Below are 18247 nucleotides of genomic sequence, written 5' to 3'. Positions count from 1 at the left end.
CCGTTCTGTTTGGGTGCCCTCTAATACAACACAAGATGAACAACAACGTTCAAAAGTGTCCATGTCAGCGTGATCTCTAGACATCGAGACCAGTTACACACACACACACACACACACGCACACAGAGCACTTGGTTGTCGGCACACACACACATGCTTAAGCTCACATGTGTGAGCTCACAGGCAGCTCTTGGTTGGTCGGAGCCTGGGAGATGGGAGTCTTTGGTGAGTTCTGGAGGCTGCAGGCATGCTCGCTTCGGCAGCACACATACTAAAATTGGAACGAGACTGCAGGGAAGGAGGGTTATGGTCTCTCCCTCCAAAAAACACTCAGCCAGATTTGTGGCTACTGACTGTGTGTCTGCTCTGCCCAGGGTACACATGTCAGGGCTAGAGAAAGAGAAAATTTCCCGGATTGTGGTGGTAATGGAAATGACAGTGTGATGGTTGTCTTCTTTTGTAACAATCAGTTAACAATCTTTTACAAGTTATTAGACTTAGAGATAATGACACAGACTAAATATTCACGGAAAGAGAAAAGGAAAACCCGCACATCTGCTGATGGGGAATGTGTCCTTGTCCACTGCAGAGGCCGTGTCATCTGGAAGAGAGGTCAGAGGGGAGTGGAGTGGACATTCAGTTTCCTCGAGCTTGCTCTTCTGTACCCCAGGCCGAGGAGAAATTTCCTTTAGAAATAGTCCTTCCGGGCCCGGTGGCGTGGCCTAGCGGCTAAAGTCCTCGCCTTGAACGCGCCGGGATCCCATATGGGCGCCGGTTCTAATCCCGGCAGCTCCACTTCCCATCCAGCTCCCTGCTTGTGGCCTGGGAAAGCAGTCGAGGATGGCCCAATGCATTGGGACCCTGCACCCGCGTGGGAGACCCGGAAGAGGTTCTAGGTTCCTGGCTTCGGATCGGCGCAGCACTGGCCGTTGTGGCTCACTTGGGGAGTGAATCATCGGATGGAAGATCTTCCTCTCTGTCTCTCCTCTTCTCTGTATATCTGGCTTTCCAATAATAATAAAATCTTAAAAAAAAAAAAAAAAAGAAATAGTCCTTCCGGGCCTGGCATGGTAACCTAGCCGCTAAAGTCCTTGCCTTGCAGGTGCCGGGATCCCATATGGGCACTAGTTCTAATCCCGGCAGCCCAGCTTCCCATCCAGCTCTCTGCTTGTGGCCTGGGAAAGCAGTTGAGGACAGCCCAAAGCCTTGGGACCCTGCACCCGTGTGGGAGACCTGGAAGAGGCTCCTGATTCCTGACTGCAGATCAGCTCAGCTCTGGCCATTGTGGCTGCCTGGGGAATGTATCAATGGACAGAAGATCTTCCTCTCTGTCTCACTTCCTCTCTGTATATCTGACTTTCCAATAAAAATTTTTTAAAAATAAATCTTTAAAAAGAAGAAACAGTCCTTGCTGGAGAATTTGCAAGTATGCATAGAAGTAGGGCCAAACATGGGGAACCTGCATGTGGCACCCAGTGCCTCCGGTAAATCCACATCTGCCCCATCTGGGGTGTGCTGGCTCCCTTAGAGCTGCTTTTAAAATAATACTTCAATCTGTTTCATTTTTGCTTTACTTATTTTTTATCATCATCTTAATTGTGCTTATTTCTGTGGAATGGTGTGAACATCGCATCTGGTTAATGTTTTCATCTTTTGCAACATTTTTCCAGAATGTACTGTATGGAGTGTACTTGTCTCTGGGATGGTGAGACGGTTGAGTAGATGTCCAGGCCGGGCGATGCTGATATGGGGTCATCGGGGTCCCTCCCAGTTTTCTCCCTGTTGGTGACATGTGCTCCCCCTCACAGGGCTTCCTAAAGCAGGTGGCAGGTGACTGTGACTGCATCAGCCACGGTGCTGGGGAAATCCTAAGCATTCCTCCTCCCTCCCTGGAATGTGGTTCCTGTTACCAGCTCCTCCCCTTTCCAGACCAGGAGTCCCTGTTCTGTGCCCACCTGGACTTTTATTTCTGTTGGCTCTGAGCGGGTTGGGCCCCACGGTGCAGTGGAAGTGTGGTGACCGTGCGGGGGCTGCCGTCGTTGGAATGTACAACTGCAGTGCTGTTGACTTTGTGGGGCCTTTGGGGACCCCCTGGGCCCCTCTCTCCCCTTCCCTGGCCTCTGTTGTGCAGCCAGGTAGAACCCTGAGCTAGCAGAGGAAAAGTGGTCCTCCTGCGGGAGGGAGGGTGGCGGCAGCATAAGAGAGGAGTGGATCCATCCCCCAGCTCCCTCCTCCCTGACCGCGGGCCCTGGCCCTGGAGGGAGCTGCTCACAGGGCTCTGTGTGGTACCTTGTGGGAGATATGTGGCTTACAGCTAATGAGAGCTAGGACTCCTTATGGGAGCCAGAAAGGAAAGGTGGGGTCTTCAGGCAGCATCGCAGGGATGCCAGAGGGGAGCCTTCCATGTGCTTGCTCCTGGGGGACTGTGCTGCAACAGAAGGGGTGAGGGCAGGCTGCTTTGCAGGGGGTCCTAGGCACCCACTTACCTTGGACTGATGTCCGAGACACAGGTTGGGGGGAAGGACTTCATGCAGCTTGGTGACCACTCTGTCTCACCGAGGGAGATGAGGGTGTTTTTATCTAAGAGCAGCCCTATGAACTGGGCCTTGCTGATCCCAAAGTTGTCCTTCATTGCAGCCCCCGCAGGGCGTGGAGGCTTTCTCTCTGGCCCACAGCCCTTCTCTAAGGATCGCTTGGCTGGTGTCCCTTAGGGTCTCGGTTGGTGACACTGCCACCCACACCACCTCCTGCCCACCTGTCCTGCCCACGCACAAGCTCTCTCCGTTTGATGTCTGTGCAGTTGGTCCTCTCCCTCTACTGAGCCTCCTGTTGCAGGGTCAGAGTACCACCATGGCCTCTTAAGACATTTTGGTGTGGGACTTTGGTTCTCATCAAAACCACACTCAGTACACAGGCATGGGGCATTTGGTGTCTATCTTGAGTCTGTTTTCTGTGGCTTAAAAAAAAGAAAAGAAAAAGAAAACAGACGCTGGATGCTTTATCAAATATCCATTCTTTATCACGAGAAAAGGCTTTTTCAGCTCCCACTTTTGAAGATTGAGAGTGGAAGACCAGACTGCCTCTGTGTCTCTGTGAGGGTCTCAGGCTGGGAGTGTGTGGGGAGAGCATGGGCTGGGACCAGGAGGCGTGCTGTGGAGGGGCCAGTCCAGCCCCTTGGCTAAGGGAGATACCCAGGCCAAGAGAGCAGTGCCAGTCCCTGGCCAAGCCCTCAGTGAACAACTGCCCTGCTTGAGACTCTGCCTCTTAAAGCTGCCACAGCCTCTCACTCCCCTACCCCGGCCTCCCAAACTTAACCCTGGAAGCAGGTAAAATGTCTGTTGCATGGTGTTACTTTCCTCCCCTATACTTCCCCCTCCAGTGGTTCCCCCTGGACCCAGGAAAAGACAGAGTGGAAAGTGAGTAGCTCACCCAGCTAGCATGGCTTGAAGTCTGGATTTTAGTTACTTTTTTTTTTGTGCCTGAACCCTTGTTTTTTTGTTTTTGTTTTTTTTCTTTGCTAACGATGTATTCCCATCTGTCTGAAGCTGTAAAGCTGAGATAGCTCAGTGAGAATTCTCGTGGATTCCCAGGGGTACACACTGCTCCTCCACAGTGAGTCACCTTCTGCAAAGGGAGAGTGCCCGTCTCAAGGTGGGGGGCCCTGTGCAGGCACTGGCACAGCCACACTGGCACAGCCACACCAGGCACCTGCTGCCGGCAGGGTTTGGAACTGCAGGTGTTCCTCGGCAGGCTGCAAGTATGAGCTCCACGGTCTCCCCTTCCCATCCCTTGGTGCCTGGAGACAGTGTGGGATGCATGAGAGGCTGTGAGCCTCCAGCCCCAGGGGTGTGCCAGAGGAGGAGGAAGAGAGAGGCGCTGCGGCAGCTGGCGCACACTCCAGGAAGGAGGCCTCCCATACTAAGCTGGTGAAACATGAGGCAGGGACTGTGTGGGTTTTTTCCCCTTGTACTATCTTGAGAGCCCTGCCCAGTGCTGAAAGCTGGCAGAAGCTGTGCAGTGAAGAATGTGTATTCTCATATTTTCACTTCCCTGTGGTAGGGCTTCCAGTGCATGGTCAAGGTCTCTAGGATTGAGAGAATTGTCTCCATTGCATCAAGTCATAAAGGGTTCTGCATCGTCCTGGACGCCAGTTGGAGATCAGGTTGTATGTAGCTTGGATAAGGTGGATGTCGAAAGACCCCGTGACTGTTTCATGAAGACATGTGTGTGTTGGTAATATGCCAACGGTTCCACATGTGATCACAGTGGGTATAATGAAAAGATGTAAAGAATGGGGCTGGCACCATGGCATAGTAGGCTAATCCTCCACCTGCTAGTGCCAGCTGGAGCCTTCCGATGCAGCTCCCTCCTAATGGCCTGGGAAAGCAACAGAGGACCACTCAAGTCCTCGGGCTGCTGTACCCACATTGGGATGCCAGGAAATGGTTCCTAACTCCCAGCTTTGGATCAGCTCAGCTCTGGCCATTTTGCTGCCATTTGGGGAGTGAGCCAGCAAGTGGAGGGACCTCTTCGTGTTTCCTTCTCTTTGTATAAAATCTGCCTTTCAAATAAAAACTTTTTGAAAAGTCACCTGAATTAAGGTGTCTGTTATATAAAAAAAAAGGTAGGAGCACTGAATGGGACAGTGGATTATTTGTCATAACGAGAACCGTTGAGGGGGTCACAGGGCTGAAAACAGCTTTAGAACTTACGTTTATAAATAATAAATCCATTATAGTTTATGTAGTAGAGGTTTTTTTTAGGATTTATTTTTATAAATAATAAATTCGTTATAGTTTACGTAGTAGAGGGTGTTTTTCTATCCCGCTGGCGTTATTTATTTCTTTGTTCATATTTTGGGGGAAGGGGCAAAGGAGAGGGGAAGAGAGCACTCCCACATGCTGATTCTCTGCCCAGATGTCTGGGAGATGGGCACGTGGGCCACGTGTCTCATGAGGGTGGCAGGACCCTACGGCTCAAGGCAGGGAACTGCCCGGAATGTGCGTGTGTAGACAGCTGTGATCAGGAGTGGAGTTTGAGATTTGAACTTGGGCAGTTTGGTGTGGAATGTTAGCATGCCAGCCGCTGTCCCACCCACTGCACTGAATGCCTGCCCAAATATGTGTTAGGAAACAGAAGTATATAAATACGAACACTGTTTAAATCTTAAGTGTATGTCGTAAACTCAGTCACTGAGTGGGGTCTGTTTTGTAGGTATCTGGCTCTGTGAAGAACAGTTGGAGAAATGGGAATGTACAGACACAAAGGAAGCCGCGGTCTGCCAGCCAGCCCACTCCTCAAATGCCTGCAATGACCAGGGCTGGGCTGAGGCCAGATCCAATTCTCCCCCGTGGGTGCTAGGGACCCACTAGCCCAAGTCATCATTCCCAGGTCCCACACCAGCAGGAAGCTCAAGGTGAGAATCAAACCTGAGCCTTCCAATATTGGACACAGGCATCTCCACCAATGTCCTACCTGTTAGGGGTAGCAACGCCCCGCCATCCCATGCTGGAAGGACCACATGCAGCAGTGTGGAAAATCATTTCCCTGGAGTCACCAAGACCCTCTCAGTTGATGTTGATAACATGGGTAAATCTCAACAAACAAACAAACAGACAAATAAATAAAACTGAGAAGCCAGGCATGACAGACTGTATTTTTCCATTTTTTAGAAAAGTAGTGATGGGGTCACCCTGTGGCCTAGCAGATAAAGAGGCTACCTGAATTGCCCACAATCCATATGGGTAGTTTGAGTCCTGGCCTGCCTGTTGCACTTCTCACCCAGCTCCCTGGTAAGGTACCTGGGTGTAGCCCTGCCACATACGGGAAACTAGAAGAAGGTCCTGGCTCCTTGGGCCTGGACCAGCCCTAGCCATTGCAGCCATTTGGGAAGTGAGCCAGCAAATGGAAGATCTCTCTCTATACCACCCCATCACCCCTTTCAAATAAATTTTTTAAATCATAATAAATTTAGGGGAAAAAAGGAAAGTTGATTGGTAGAGAACTGATCGGTGGTTGGTGGGAGCTGACGGGATCGACAGGGCGGCCGAGGGCAAGACGGGTCCTCTGGAGGGGATGGAATGGAATGTTCTCTGTTTGGATGGCGTTGGTGTTTATCTGGCTGTCGGCATTTGTCAGGAGTCACTGCGCTCTAAAACGGATGGCATTTCTTTTATGAAAATCATACTCCTACCAGGCCGATAAAAGCATCCCAAGATTAAGTAACATTAAATTTAATGATCGGAAGCATTATTTATGTCTCAGTATAAAAGGCGTTTCAAGCCAATGGGGGATAAGAGGAGTTGGCCAGCAGCTGCTGCCAGTGGCGGGGCTGTGCCTTGGCAGCCCTAGGGGTACGGGGCTCGCTGTCCAGGCTTCTGATGCCCGGGTTGCCGGGTGGTCCTGGCGCCCTCCTGGTGTTCTGGTCTTTAACAAGGAGTACCGTGCAGTGTGCCCCTTCTGGGGTAAGGGTATGGGAGAGACAGGTGTGCGTTTAGGCCGCGAAAATGATACAGTAGACTCGTCCCTCACCTTCCCTTGCAGATTTCTGCAGAAGGAAACTGAGTCACAGCAGCCTTCAGGCAGACGAAAAATCCACTGTGCATTTCCTGTAGTGTTTTGGAAGTCCCACAGTGATAGGGTGAAAAACCACAACCTCGCCTTAGTGGGCAAGGGGTTAAACAGGTTCATCCAGACGATGGAATGTTAGTCAGTGCTAAAAGAATCCACCTGTCTAGGGCCTGGCGCGGTAGCCTAGCAGCTCAAGTCCTCACCTTGCACACACCAGGATCCCATATGGGCACTGGTTCCCATGCTGTTCCCTGCTTGTGGCCTGGGAAAGCAGTCGAGGACAGCTCAAGTCCTTGAGACCCTGTACCTGTGTGGGAGACCCAGAGGAAGCTCCTGGCTTTGGATTGAAGCAGTTCCAGCTGTTGTTGCCACTTGGGGAGTCAATCAACGGACAGAAGATCTTGCTCTCTGTCTCTCCTCTCTGTGTATCTGAGTTTGGAATAAAAATAAATGAATATTTTAAAAAATGAAAAAAAATCTTAAAAAAAAAAAAGCCAGCTGTCTAGCCTTCAGAGGAGCAAGAAGTCCATGGGCCATATACAAAGCCTGTCAGAGACTGAGTGAAGGCAGTCACGTGGCATTCTGGAAGGGTCAGAAAACCCTAGGGGCTGGTAAGGTGCCGAGTTGGTAAGCAGCAGTTGAAGGGAGAGGCACAGAACAGGTGGAGTTTGCAGGATTTTTCAAAACAGCCAAGCTGCTTGTGTGATGTTGAGTGTGGTCATCTGTTTCAAGTCCTTCGAATGCACAGGACTGCTGTGTGCCATTTGGGCACGAGAGAGTGACCGCTGAGTTTTGTTGATTGTAATGCACGTGCCACTCTGGTACAGATGTGCATAGCAGCGGAAGCCGGGGCTCGACCAGACTGAAGCTGGGAGTCGGGAACTTCATGTGAGTCTCCCATGTGGGTGGCAGAGACCTGGGTCCTAGGGCTGTCTTCTGCTTCTTTCCCAGGCACATCTGCAGGGAACTAGAGTGGAAGCAGAGCAGCCAGGCCAGGAACTGGTGCTGAGATACAAGATGCTGGTGCCAGGGCTTAACCCTGTTGAGTGTACCACCCATAGGCCCCTAAATATGCTGCTTTTAAAAAGCCTTTTAAAACATCTTTTAAAAAATGAAGAAAGACACAGGCTCCATACTAGGATGCATTCAGTTGATTTGCAGTGTTCCTTCTTAACTTCTCCTCCCAGCTGACACTTCGCCCAAGCACGCCTGGGAGTCCTGCCTGTCAGGTGGGTGGGGGAAGCTCCTTGTCATGGAACAGTCTAAGCCTGGGAGCTGAGTGGAAGGAAGGCACAGCAGAGAAGCCTCACCGCCTGGTGTAACTGCCCTGATTCCCAGCGTAGCTGTGATGCAGTTTTGCCAGATCCCCTTTCCCAAGCTTTGCTCCCGTTTTAGTGCGCATGCTCCAGGCTGGGGACAGGTGCATGGTGCAGCAGGTGGATGCTGGGCAGGTTACCAGCTGGGTGGGCTCTGCTCCCGTCCCGCTGCCTTACCTGAGACCTTGACACCTCACAGGAAGCTCTCCCCAGCTTGCCAAGGTGTAATTCTGCCTCCTTTGTGACTTGGACTAGGAGGCCTGACTGTGGCTTCATTCCAATGGCTTCTTTCATGATTCCCTTTGAAGTCCAGACTGCTAAATGGAGGGAAATATTTGTTATGTATTATCTCAAAATAAATAAAAAAGGTGGGAGGAGGTGATTCTGTAGTTGTGTATTCCTCTCAGCAGGCATTTGAGTATTTCTGATGCTACTGGAATGTTCTTTGTCTGATAAACCCAAATGTGTAGCACTGGGGGGCCACGGGACAAGATAACTGTCCTGCTCGCCTGGACTCTGGTCAGAATTCCCACTCAGCAGAAGAGGCAAACGGGTACTTGACAGTTCAGAGAAACCAGCCTTAGCGATCTATACTTAAGTGTGAGTGATAAGCCTCGACCTTATTGGAAACGTACAGGTAACTGGCAGAGGAAGAACACCTGCATCCTCTTTCCACTCCGATGGATCCTGTTAGGTTCGTTGTTCTCCAGGGTAGTATTTAGTATGCAAGCGCCAAGGTATTGCAAATGTCTGATAAATGAATGTGAGGCTGGTTCATCATTTAAAACATTTCTCTCTCTTCAGTGGTCTGCTGATCGTTTTTCAATGTACGAAAGCTTAAAAATCTTAGGCTGTGTATTTGCTTCTTTGCAAAAGTGTGTTTGAATTTTTACCCTGACTGAAATGTCTCCTGCTAAGCCCATTGGAAATTCATTGCTGGTCTCACTCAGTCGTCTGTTTGGCCACATTCTGTGGGAAGGAATTTATGAATCACTTTAACCTTTAATATGAGTTAGAGAAAGCCTGTAGGGCTTTCTTTTGCAGCCATGAATCGAACTCAAATATAACTTTAATACGCTCTTTAAAAATATAGGTGAGGTAAAGGTTAATATATTTAATGTGATGTATTTAGAGTCATCATTTATTCAGAAAAGTCATTATAAATCCACTTTGGGAGATTCTTACGGTCAAGATCATGACCTCTTTGAAGAGACTGTATTTTGCTTGCTCACATTAAAGACAAAGCCTTCATTTGTTAAGTGGGGAAGCGGAGAAGGCGGGAGTGGCACGTTTATTTATGCAGGTCCTTCAAAACCATGCAGAATTCTACTCCAAGAAAGCCACTTAAAGGATCGAAAGCCCTAATCTTGTTTATGAAAATAGACTAAAATGGTCCTGTTTAACCTTATTAATTGTATTAAAAGTCAGCAGGGAGAGATATTTTAACCCAAAATTGAGGCTCAAACTAAGCAATTAAAGAATCGCCTAAGGAAACCACTCAAGACAAGTGAAATTAGAATTGCCCATTGATAAGATGCTCACTTTTATTACAACATGACAGTGATTTGTATTTGCTTAAATCAGTTGAAGTGCAGACTCTTTGTTTTGATCTGACAGGTGCATTTTTAATTGAGAATGTAATAAAACATCCTTTTTTTTTTTTTTGCAAGAGACAGAGAGCTTGGATAAGAAGATTAAAGTATAAGAAGATATCCTGTAATCCCAGTCATTATGAGTGAAGGCATCGTCCTGAATTCAGCTGGAAACCATTGTGATGGGTTTTCCCCTGATGGTTGCTACTTACCGAAGGCAAAAACAGGGAGTCATGAAGTTCATGGGAGCCCTGGAGAGGGCAGGGGCTGTGTGTTGGGGTTCAGAGCCCCAGGCTGTGCCTGGATGGGTCCCTGGGTTTTCTCTTGAACCAGTGTCTGTCCATGAATGCAGTGGTTGCCTTCTGGTCTGTGCCCATTAGTGGATGCGCTATGTTGGGAGTTGTTTTGTAGCTGGGCTCTCACACCCAGGTGCATTTTTAACATTCTGCTAAGTCCTTGAGTCTTTCCAGTTGTGGTGTCAGCAGAAGTTAAAGATGCTTCCAGAAAAGAAGAGCTTTCCTAACTGCTGGGAGTCAGGCTTTTCCGAGAGGAGCCCCGGGCAAAAGGCAAGCAGGTGCTTATTCTGATTGGCCTGGGCAGGCAAAGGACACAGCACAGAGAGGCTGTCCACCATGCTGTGACGGGGCTCAGGACTGTGGTGTTCTAAGCCACCGTGGTAACTGAAAAGCACAATTCAAGGCATGGAGTCTGGCGAGGAACTGAGAGCAAGGTGGAGGAGCTATGGTCTTGCCTTCATAAGTCTGGGCTCTAGATGAGGAAGTAACGTGTAGGAAGCCCTAAAGTGTTAACAGAGTCCTACAGTATCACGTTAGTATATGCAGGGTCTCGAATCCAGAACCTCACAGATGCTCTGGTCCCTTCTCTAAAGGGCTCTGCTATTTGCACATAACCCATGCTTATCCTCTTGTAAATTTTAAATCATCTCTGAATGACTTGAATACCTAATGCAATGTAAATGTCCTGTGAATTGTGTTGTTTGGCAAGTAACCTCAAAAAGGAAAGATCTCTGTGTGTTTGATATGGACTCAATTACTGTTATAAATGCTTTCCATGTGTAATTGACTTCGAATTCAGAGATAAAGGAAAACTGTTGCACTTTAGAGCTTAATTAGGGCTGGTGTGGTGTAGCAGGTAAAACTTCCACCTATGGTGCCTGTATTCCCGAATGGGAACTGCATATTGTCCCAGCTGCTCTGCTTCTGATCCAGCTCCCTACTAATGTGCTTGGGAAAGTGACAGAGGAAGGCCCACATGCTTGGGCCCCTGACGCCCATGGGAGAAGCTCCTGGCTTTGGTTTGGTTTGGCCCAAACCAGGAACCTCTTCCGAGTCTCCCACACGGGTGCAGGGTCCCAAGGCTTTGGGCCATCCTCAACTGCTTTCCCAGGCCACAGGCAGGGAGCTGGATGGGAAGTGGGGCTGCCAGGATTAGAACTGGCACCCATATGGGATCCTGGTGCGTGCAAGGCGAGGACCTTAACCACTACGCCATCGCACAGGGCCCACATCTATCATTTTTATCGGGAAAGAGGAAAGGCAGCTGTTGCCTGCCTAGTGCTTTGTGGGCATTGCCCCACACCAGCTCCCTGAGATGTGCCTTTGCAGTTACAGGTAAGGAACTTGCCCTTTCAGAGGAGTTCCATACTTGGGCATGGCCACCAGGGCCATCACTGCCACGACATGGGGTAGGGAAGGCTCATAATGCTGCCCTTTCTCTGCAAACAGTAGTGTTCCATGGCTCTGATAGCCCCTACCCAGCCCCCTCTAACCCTGGGTTGGGGCTAATGCAGCTGTGGCTTGTAGAACCACAGGGCGCATGCCCGCCCACTTGGACTGAGAGTGGACCTGCTGGTTTAAACCCCGCCCCCAGGCTATTTAACACAGGGCCTCACAGGTACTGATTCTCTGGCTCCCCACTGGTCCCTCTGGTAAGTACAACTTTTCCCAACTGGACTACTGGGTGGTTTCTCATTAAGTCACTGTACCCTTGGCATGAGTCCCATTGGACATGAGACTCCTAGAGGGCAGCGCAACGTGTGGGTAAAGAAATCTCGACTCTTGTGTGTTCTCCCGGTGTGCTGCCACTTTGACTTGGGTAGACCGTGGGCAGAGACCAACACAGAGCAAGTCTCAATGAGAATGGGAGTTATACTCCTAAATGATGTGTGGGCAGGTGGATTCCAGAGGGAATCCTTGCAGGCCGGCTGGACAACAGAAACAAAATCCAGAGAGCAGGAAAAACCCAAAGGGGCAAGAACCTGGAAGTGAGCCCACGTGTAGGAACTTTGGGGAAGCGAGACTGGTGGTGAGGACCCGGGAGTGAGCCCACGTGTAGGAACTTTGCGGAAAGTGAGACTGTGGTGGTGAGGACCCGGGAGTGAGCCCACGTGTAGGAACTTTGGGGAAGCGAGACTGGTGGTGAGGACCCGGGAGTGAGCCCACCTGTAGGAACTTTGGGGAAGCGAGACTGGTGGTGAGGACCCGGGAGTGAGCCCACCTGTAGGAACTTTGGGGAAAGCGAGACTGGTGGTGAGGACCCGGGAGTGAGCCCACTTGTAGGAACTTTGGGGAAAGTGAGACTGTGGTGGTAGAGATGCCATCCGAGGTCCGTGGGCCTTGGCAGCTCCAGCCTTGGCTGGGCCCTCCCTGTGTCAGGGGCAGTACAGCCTGACCTTGAACTAGCTCCTTGGAGACATTCCTCCTTGACCAAAGGGCCCACTGAGGCTCCTTTCATCCCCATATCAGATGCTGTGATCTGCAAGGGAGAGCAAGCCAGCTGTCAGGGTCAGAGGCCCGGCCGGCTCCTGCTGCTGTAAGTACTAGAGGGTTCCCTGGAGCCACTAGCTGAGAGTGGGAGGTGCAGTGACAGCGGACACATCCTGAGTGTGTTTTGCCCTGTGGTCAGTTAAAATCGCTGCGTTGACCATGAGTCTGACTGGTTTCCTAGGCGTCTGATTTGAAGGATGTGTCAGAATTTGTGTGCTGTTCAATGGAAGAGAAGGACCACCTGTCTGTCCTTGGCATGAACTAAACTGGTGTCTACCTCACGCGTCCCTGCAAACCCTGCTAACGCTTCCCGCTTCAAATGGACTTCCTTTGCCCTGGACTCCTCGTGGCAATCTAATAGGAGAAAAAGTCATTAGGGGGGGGCAGGGAAAGGCTCATGTGCTGAGGCAGCTCGAACAGCAGAGAGGCAGTAAATGAAGTGTCGTGGATTCAGCATGCATGTTCTTTCAGAGAGAAGCCCATTACGGTTATAAAGATAGACCGTTAGGAAAATTACTGCAGCCGGGCGGGGTGTGGTGCGTGTCGGCAGCACAGTTAATTTTAAAGGGGTTGTCAAACACGGATGCTAAGAGCGGAATGGTGAACCCTCCTTGTTCCAAGTGAGTTTAATTCGCAATTCTTAGACAGTGCCTCCTTACTCAGCTGTGACGAATCCTACCTTAATAGGCTACTCGGTACTGGTTTGTGTTTCAAACCTCGAGCCTCTTTGAATGAAGTTACAGTCAACAGAACATTATCTTGGATGCCCGGATTGTTCATGCTAAACAAAGAAGTAGTAACACGGCAATATTTGTATTTTACTTTGATTGGTGTATTCATTGAGCCAAGTTTCCGTAGGCTTGAAGTGTTTTATCAAGATGCGGAAATTTTGACTATGCAAAGGTTCAAGGGTTTCCAATTTGTTTTGTTATTCCGTTTGTGTGAATCGGCCGCTGATAGAAAAAAAGGAGTGAAATTGAGAGCTTAGCTCTTAATAGCGGTTACAGTGGTGGCTTGCCTGGTTACCATGATTGATCGGTTACCATGATTGCTGTCTGAGAGTGTCTTCTCTAAATTGGCTTGTTGGAGTCTGTGGGAAAAACCCTTGCTGGGATTTTTAACTGGAGTTGTCTTACCTGTGTGTCATTTTAGGGAGAATTAATATCTTAGTGATATTGTGTGATCTTGGCCATGAAATACTATATCTCTCCATTTGTTTAGGCCTTTTACAAAATATTTCAGTTGAATATTAATTGTGATTTTTTTTTTCCCACTGTGAAGGACCTGCATATCTTTGGTTTAAACTTACTTACTGGGCCGGGAGTGGTGGTGGGTCAGGCAGCGGGGAGCTGGAGGTGGCAGCTGGTATCAAACACAGGTACTACGCCACGAGACCCAGCGTCTTAATGGCTAGGCTGTGTGTTACCCTCCTGCATTTATTTTGTTGTGTTTTTCTTTAGTATCTTGCATTTAACTTCTATGTCCATGATACCTTTTAAAATACCTTTTGAAAAATTGTTTTCATTTCTGGACTATATTTTCAAAAAGTATTCTCAATCCTACATTTAGCAAATTTCCAAATACAGAAAAAAATCTTGCGATACTCACACAGGACAAGCTGCATTTTGCTCCATTGATTTCATGAGTTTCCAGAGTAGGAAGTCTCCAGGTGATGGCTGTCGCTATTGAAATAGCATTGCATCCGAAAGAAATGATGGACCCTCAGGAGTCCATTTTAAAACTCTCTCCTCACAGTAGGATAAATAAGCTAAGCATGTCTTGCCCTGAACATCTCAAACTGCCTTTACGTCTGCATTTTACATATAAAACTTGGGGTATAAAGCCTTCTCTTAACGGAGGCCTCTTATCTAGGCTGGTACCTTCACTGTCCCATCAGCTGCCTGCTGTGTGAATTCAGCTGCCCTGCGCTGGGAATCTGCCCCTCCCATTGGAGTGGGAGGTGGATGATGCCCATTTCCCACCATCTGTTCCTCCAACAGAAGAGCAGTTGGGTTGGAATCGGAATTCTTGAGCAGTCAGTTCTTCTGGCATTAGAAATCAAGGCGAGACCTGAAGCCAGCGATACATTGCATTCTGTGAGAAGAACAGAATGGCTTGCGTTGGGTTCTTCCCCAGAAACATGTACTACTGATAATACACATCTCTGGCTCGGATCCTCCAAGCTTAAGGATTTGTTTTTCACCCTCTCTGTTTGCATCTTTCTGTCCCTTTTTTTGACATTCTCATCAGTGCTTCTTAAGCTTGTCTTCATCAGCAATTTTCAAACTTGTTTTTTTCTTTTGTGGTTAAGCCACAGAAGGAAGCTTGAAACTCCAGTGACTTCCCCGAGCCATAGTTGGTAAGAGATAAGCAGAGATTGTGGGAGTGCCTGAAGCTGCACCCGACCTGGATCTTCCGGGGTGCCACAGGAAACCATTTAACATATTCCAAGTAGGTCACAAGGAGAATCCTTACAAGGTTGGGGTCAGGATGAAGGGAACCAGTTGGGAATAGAGGGGATTAGAGGGCTAACAAAGGCTGGGGGCTCTTGAGGTCCCTGGGTGAAAAGGGTGGGGTTGGAGAGTGGCCCTGAAGCCTGGAGCAAGCAATGAATTCCAAAGGAAGGGGTGGCCGTTGGTAAACCAATTCTGGCACTGGTGGGGGCTCCTGCAGGAAGGGAATGCATGTGGCCATTTCTACCTCCCCACTCTTGTCTTCCCTTGGGGCCCCCCAGGGCCAAAACGGCGGACCAGTTGCAGCACGCTTCACCTCCAGTCTGGAGGGGGTGGGAAGGGTCTAGAGGGCAGGCAGAACTAGGGATATGCTGCTGCACAGCAGGCGTCTCTAGCAGCCTATTGTGGAATCTGCCCCCTCACTATTTGCGGTGCAGATTTTAACTGGATCTGTGTCTGTTTCCTTCTGGAAGCCAGCTATTCTCTTCTCTCTCTTTTCTGTCATTGCAATCTGCTTGTGTTCTATAAAGGCAATATCTTTTTATTGCTAGGAGACTCAGGTTTTCAAAGATTTCTTCTGGTTTTGTAAAAATAACCATTTTATGATGAGCTCCTGCCTTTCGCCCGGGAAAGAAAGGTCTTCAATAAGCTCTGGGTGTGGCTCTGTGCCTGTGTGCACTTCTTACATACACTCTTGAAATGGAGGTGTAGCAGCCCAGAGAGGTGGAACTCACAGAACAGGTAGTGATGGAGAAAAGGAGGTTATTGAATGGGAAGTGACCCAGGAGATGACAGAGGCCGAGAAATTCTGTTTTTCCTCTCAAGCTCAGTTCCTAGCAAAACTGGCTGTGTAGCTGAGGCTGATCCTGGAGAGTGGAGAACCGGAAAGGGGAGTGCTAGTACCACCCCCAGAGCCTGCAGGTTCCAGATCCAAAACCTGAGTCCAAGGACTGGGGGAGAGTGGCTGTCGCTGCTCGATAGTGAGAACTTGTCCCTCTGCAACCTTTGTATTCTGTTCAGACCCTCGCAAGATTGGATGGTGCCTGCCCACCTTGCTAAGGGTGGATCTTCTTACTCTGTCAGCCAAGTTGGATGCTTGGAACCTGGAAACACCCTAATGCTGTACCCAGAAGTCCTAACCAGCTGGCTTTCTGGGCAGCTTTTGGTTTGTCTCAGTGGGCTCTGTGTCCATCCCCGAGGTTGGCCTTCCCCACAGGGAGGTGCAGTCCATGCTCAAGAGCAGCGTTTCGGAATGTCTCTGTGTCTCATTCTCCCTCTTGGTAAACAACAGGATTGCAGCATCCTTACCTTGAGTAGCTTCATCCTCCCGAGGCTCAGTTCAACCATCCGTGCAGAGGGGAAAGTGACAGACCTCACCTCACAGGTGTAAGGCTGCGAATACAGTGCCTGGGGACCAGTGATCCCAGAGGCCTTGGGGTGTGCACTGCAAGGTGACTGAAGGCTCCATGAGATCCTCCACGTAGCGAGCACAGTGCAGGGGCTTGTACATGGCAAGCAGCATCTATGTTGGCTTGCTGCATACGTGTGCACTTAACGCATGCATGTACAGATAGTGCACATGTGTGAATACACACAAACATGAACCCTTGTACCACGCACATGCATTCGTGTGCACAGGCATCCTTTTACATGTATGTCCTACGTAGTACGTCTTCACATGTAGACAAGCAGGTGCAACAAACAATCGGCCCAGATGGACCACTGGGACGCCTTGATTCCTGTACCAGTGCTCAGACCACACGTCCCATGTGCAGGACTCTTCATGATCCAGGTCTTTGTCCTTTTTCCTGAAGGACACACATTATCAGCTGCCCCAATCCATGCGAGACTACAGAGAGGATCATTTTCAGCCACCAAGGAGAGAATGTATTACCATTTTGTGCAATGAGGAGAGTCAATTATTAATTTATGTATGTTTTTAAGTTTTTTTTAAAAAGATGCTACTGCAAGCCAGTTTTTTTTTTTCCTGGGAAAGGGGATAGGCACTTTGTTCCAGATAGTCATGTGATATAATAAATGCACTCTAATTTACCTGTCATCTTCATGCAAATTCCAAGTACTGCACAGAGTAAAACCTGCATTGATTCAACCTAACTGAAAGGAATTTAAATATTTATGTATCTTGGCCCATGGAACCTGCAACACTATTACACGGTGAGGGTTGAATAACAGCATCAAGTGAGGTTCAACTCATGAGCCACAGCAGGGGAGCAAGAGAAACACCCAGGAAACACTCAGAGGAGAGAAACCCCTGAGAAGGGAGGTTCCAGTAGCCAGCAGAAGTGCAGGTGAGGCCAGCGGCGCTGACCGGCGGTGAGGATGAGGAAGGGCGAGTCCTGAGCCGCAGAGTGAAGACAGATGATGCATGGACCAGTGATCTGCAGCGGACAGGTGACAGGAGAAGCTGGGGGACATCAGGCAAGGCAGCAAGGGAGGGACAGCAGAGGACTTGAAGATGTCCAGTCACTAGGAGGGGCAAATCCTGCAGCTAACCATAGCACCCAGTCTTCTTGGCAGCTGTCAGAACACATGCCCTGTCAGCATGCTCCTGGCTGTTGGTGACTGGCATCTTGGCACCTCCTGTATTTGCTAATTCTTATCCTCTCCATTTTCATCTGTGAGGTGGGGATTATAGTGTACGTACAGCCTTCTGGTGGGGGTCATTTAAGAATCACATTCCAGGACCCGCCACGATAACCTAGTGGCTAAATTCTCACCCTGCATGCACCGGGATTCCTTGTGGATGCCAGCTCATTCCCCAGCACCTCCACTTCCCATCCAGCTCTCTGCTCGTGGCCTGGGAAAGCAGTTGAGGATGGCCCAAAGCCTTGGGACCCTGCACCTGCCTGGGAGACCCAGAAGAAGCTCCTGGCTCCTGCTTTGGATCAGCTCAGCTCTGGCTGTTGCGGCCAATTAAGTAAACCAACCAGCAGATAGAAGATCTATCTCTCCTCTCATAAATCTGACTTTACAATAAAAACATCTTTAATAGAAATAGAGGAATTACATTCCACATATTAGTGCACAATGAAGCGACCTAGAACTGTGCAATTACTAATATTTCACTCTGCTTAGATAACGTAGCACATTTCTCTTTCCTTCTTGGCATGTCAGCTTTTATCTTGCAATCTTCCATACCTACTTCATCACATGGGTCATCTCAAAGACCTCACGTCTGTTAAACAAATGGAATACCAGTTCATCCCTGCTGTGATTGGAGTGTCCCCAGCAGAACCTGGGCTGAGTGTTAGTGCCTGTTGTGTCATGTTACGAGACGAGACCCATGAGAGGGGAAGACCACCATGAAATCTCTGCTTGCATGAACAAACTCGTGGGTTACCGTAAGAATGGGTCTGTCAGAAAAGCTGGTTTGGTTGCTTCTTATATAACTCATGTCCTGCACCTGCTGTGGACTCTAGAATAGAGATTTAACCTGTAGGAAGACCTTAACCTGACTGGGCGCAGTTGTATACCTGCCAGCCTCTGGAACTGTAAGTGGAATAACCTGGA

The 18247-nt window shown here is 49.2% G+C and overlaps 1 protein-coding gene across 3 annotated transcripts in view; it reads left to right on the top strand.

Annotated features, from left to right (window-relative positions):
* The window catches only part of ENTREP2 (endosomal transmembrane epsin interactor 2), a 336201-nt gene that overhangs the window by 159542 nt on the left and 158412 nt on the right, over positions 1-18247 (top strand). The window lies entirely within an intron of this gene.

The sequence above is a fragment of the Ochotona princeps genome, chromosome 6 (genome assembly GCF_030435755.1).
Source record: "Ochotona princeps isolate mOchPri1 chromosome 6, mOchPri1.hap1, whole genome shotgun sequence".
Lineage (NCBI taxonomy): Eukaryota > Metazoa > Chordata > Mammalia > Lagomorpha > Ochotonidae > Ochotona > Ochotona princeps.
This window is presented reverse-complemented; position numbering and strand designations above follow the sequence as displayed.